We start from the raw sequence: 4,228 nt of genomic DNA, 5'->3' as shown, positions 1-4,228 counted from the left end.
CGGTGATTTGGATCACGGCGAGTACGACTCCGTCATCCACGTTCATTGGAACGCTTCCGCTCGCGATCTACAAGGGTATGTAGATGCACTCCTCTCCCCTTGTTGCTAGTATACTCCATAGATGCATCTTGGTGAGCGTAGGAAAATTTTAAAATTATGCTACGATTCCCAACAGCATGGACGTCCAAAAATTCTCAAATTTGAAGGTTCGAGGCCTACGGGGCCCACTATCATCCGCAAGAAGAAGGGGACAGTGATCGGACAGCGACGAGGAGAGGGCATGCAACACGTGAGTGCTGAAGGAAGTGTCCCAGTCAACGTTGCAAAAAAAATGCATCTAACTTGCACAGAGTCGGGTTATCTCTTTCATTGCTCCAAGTGAACTTGCGGTTCTGAAGATGTATTTCGTTGAGCTCACAAGCATGAAGGGCGTTGCGAAAAAGGTTGATGCGTGAGCGATTGATATTTCTCTTATTTTTGTCCCTAGCGCGATAGATTTGATTGAAATCGCCCAACGTGAGCCATTTGGTCCCGGGCGCTGGCTTTTGGGCGAGCAGTTCCGCAAAGAATGCGTCTTTGCAAGAAGGTTCAGTTGGGCCATACACCGTAGTGATCTTGAACATATTCCCAGTTGCACGTATGAGAACCATGGCCGAGACGTATGAGAACCATGGCCGAGAGACAGTAGACGGTGCTGACCACGTCGGAAATCTGGACAGCATTGTCGTCCCATAACATCAGTATGCCACCCCTAGTGCCAGTAGCTGGCCGATGAGCAAAGCTGCGCAGCCTATTACCACCCAGGTAAGAGGCAATGAATTGCTCCATATGATCAAGTTTGGTCTCCTGTAGGCAGGCAACATGACAGGTTGTTGCTGCAATGGTTTCATGGACGGTGGAACGCCGATTGACACAGTTTAGGCCCCTTACATTCCAGCAAAGAAAGTTGATGTTTTCTCCTAACATATGGAAACTAGCACAGACCCTAACACAGCCACAGCCCGGCTAAAAGCATCGCCCACAAGACAATCTGGGCTTCTCTGCCACGCATTCCACACAGGAAGCATAGACAAACACCAAAATAGCATCAGGTGGTCTCTACACTCGACCCACCTCACTGTCATGGCATCCAAGCATGCATCCATGAACAACCCCTTATAGTACGTAGACTGAACCACATAATATTGTTCTATCATAAGGAACTATGGAACCCAATGGCAAACAACAGAGACCTAGGCAGACGGTGCCGTTGCCGTGGCCTCATGGTCAATCGCAGCCTCACCCCTGTGGTTGATTAGGGCCTCCTCCACCTCTCCAGCAACAACATCATCAACTTTGAACAAGCCTCGCAAGGCTGCCATGACCGCCTCTGGGAGTTGCTCCTTGAACTGGTCTTCGAATGTCTTCAGCGTCTTGTCTGTGATATCTTCCCCGTCTTGTACAATGCCAATCTCTGGTACGAACCTGAAGGACGAACTATAGGGCATTGAAGTATCCTAAAGCTGAGGGTTGGCTGTTAGTTTTGAGGTGGATGTGAATCCTCCTCTGCAATCTTCCCTTGCTGGATGATGAGGGAGGAACATAAATAGGTACTAGCAGAAGAAGAGTGGTCAGCTTGAGGACTTGGAGGAGTGAACTCAGAACAAATCGGCATATAGTCAAATAAAATTAAATATTTTCGTCTGTTTTGCTGTCTTTGCTTTCAGTTTTGACGAAAGATGGTGTTCAGATTTTTATAGGTCATTCATACATGGAGATGGAGGTCATGGAAAACAAAAGGCGGAGCTATGTATCATTATATACACACAAACAAACAATGCTGGCTGGAGCTGCTGGTGTGAACTCTCCTGGAATGGAATGGAATATATATACAGAGAGAGCTGATGACGACTGGATGAATGATACTGTACTATATATGGTGAAGGGGAGGCGGGGAGCGCTCTATGCAGGAGCATGTGCATGAGGCAGATCGATCTCAAGGTCCGGCTCCGCCACTGCCACTGGTGCTGGTGGCTCCCTGTCCCTGGAACTGGAACCATGGCCCTGAGCGTCGGCAGCTGTAGCGGTTGTGGTCACAACGTGCCTGGCCCTCCATCTGAGAATCTGGAGGAGGGCGGAGTTGGTGCAGACGGCGACGCTGAAGCCCGCGAAGGTGGACAGGATGATGGCGATCACGGCTTGCATCCGCACCTGCTTGGATTATATTGGTTTTCACATTCACACAGCACATACAACTCAGCAGGATGATGACATCAAATGTGAAGCAAGTTAAGGTGCGTGAAGAGCACAATGAAGAGGAACTGCACCGCAGAGTAGATCCATACATATCTCCTGGACACCAGCTTTGTTGTGGTTAGGGAGGAGAAGAGGCCAAGGACGCAGGCGAAGGGCAAGGAGATGGCCAGAGCCGCCGTGTCATGGTCGCCGACCTGCTGTGCATTTCCAGTTTCATTCTGATCAGCAGCTGTTCCAGGAAAGAGGAAGCAGAAGCAGGCAGGAAGCAAAGCAACTGACCAGCAGCTGCTCCAGGAAGTAGAAGTAGGCGAGCATTCTGACGATGACGAGGATTGGCGTGCCGTGCCACACCCTGTAGCTGCTGTATCTGCTGCTGCTGGTGGTGGTGGTTGCAGCGGTAGTAGGATCACCAGAACCACCAGCCTCCAGAGCCACCGCCGACTGAACGATGGCGGGTCCGGCAGGCGTCGCAGGGTGACTGGAAGGTTGAGCACCTCCTGGCTGCACACGTCGCAGGTGCCGTTGCCCTTGCTGCTGAACCATTTGATGGCGCAGGCCCTGTGCGCAGGGCCAGCTCCCCCTTGCAACAGCACTCCAGCTTCAGCACCGCCTCCTCCGACAGGCTACCATGCAGATGCGGCACACCGCCTCCTGGGCCGCGATGTCCTCTTGTTGTTCTTCTTCTTCCTTGGTTTCTCCTCCAGTGGTGGCGCTTGCAGCCTGATCTAGAGGATGATGATGAAGAGGAACACACAGTGGCACCACTCTGAGGCGCGGCCGCTGCCTGAGGGTGAGGGTGAGGGAGCTGGAATCTGCCACCCTCCTCGACGACGACCCTTTAACTTTTGCAGTGCCGCTGAATCGCCTGGCGACGCTCGTAGCTGGCACGGACTGGGAGCGGCATACCTGCTTCATCAACTTCTCCTCGTCGTCGTCCTCCTTGTTATCCTTATTGGCAGCACCGGCACTGGCAGCAGCATAATCATCATCATGCTCGAGTTGATGTTGATCAATGGACAGGGATGAGCCGGCGGGCGCCCACATTCTGAAGCTGAAGATCTTGGAGAAGGACAGCGACCGGACGCCGCCGTCTGCTTGCTGGCTATGATGACTTGCTTCATCTGTTGATCTCAGGCTGCGTGCTGGCAGAAGGCAGCTCGTCTGCTTATTATGTTTATTCCCGGTGGGCGAGGACGAGGAGGAGATGCCGTCGTAGTCGTCGTCTTCATCTGGAACTGGAAGGCCCTGCCCCTGCCCATGATCATCTACATCTACAGCAGCAGATAATAATGTGCCGCCATCGTCTCCCATCGCCCCCTGCAGCGCGCACACGCATGCAGCAGAGATTGATCGAAATTAAATTAAAGCTCTGATGAAGATGAACATGGAGAAGAGCTCGAGCCAGCAACTGATGGATATGACGATGGGTGGTGTTGGATCGAGAAGGAAGGAAGGAACGATATTATGGAAGCACAGCCCACCCACCCACCCAACGTACCGTACCTTATCATACCTGTGATTGTTTATGATGAGCCATGGCGACGCGACCTGGAGGAGCTAAGGCTGTCTGTGTGGCGAGCTCGAGGAGCACGAGCGGGCTTGCGACGACGACGATAGATGAAATTGCAACTGCAAATGAAGAAGAAACTGAACCATGCATGCATATATCATGCACCAGGCTGGCCAACACCTGTGTGATTAATCCCTGCAGCTGCAGGTATGTAGCCACTGCCAATGCCACTCATGGATATGATGGTATTATATATATTATATTATTATTGGTAGATATCAATTTCCATTGAAAATCAGGTTGGTTGGTTTTGGTTAACCCGACCGTGGGTGGCATGGCCATGGCCATGACATGTCACTCCATCCATCACGCGGTTCGGCGGCCCGGGGCGTTGCTGTTGGTAGCGATGGAGCTGAAATACATCCAAGCAAGTAAGAGCAATGCAATTAAGCGGTTGATAGAGACGACGTACGGTTTCAGACG

At 51.8% G+C, this 4,228-nt stretch overlaps 1 pseudogene; it reads right to left on the bottom strand.

Annotated features, from left to right (window-relative positions):
• Nucleotides 1-2,131: 2,131 nt before the first annotated feature.
• Nucleotides 2,132-3,629, bottom strand: LOC109738343 (uncharacterized; annotated as a pseudogene).
• Between the last annotated feature and the right edge of the window lie 599 nt (nucleotides 3,630-4,228).

This window comes from Aegilops tauschii, chromosome 2, assembly GCF_002575655.3.
Source record: "Aegilops tauschii subsp. strangulata cultivar AL8/78 chromosome 2, Aet v6.0, whole genome shotgun sequence".
Taxonomy (NCBI): Eukaryota; Viridiplantae; Streptophyta; class Magnoliopsida; order Poales; family Poaceae; genus Aegilops; species Aegilops tauschii.
The sequence above is the reverse complement of the archived record's forward strand: the minus strand, read 5'-3'. Positions and strand labels throughout refer to the sequence as shown.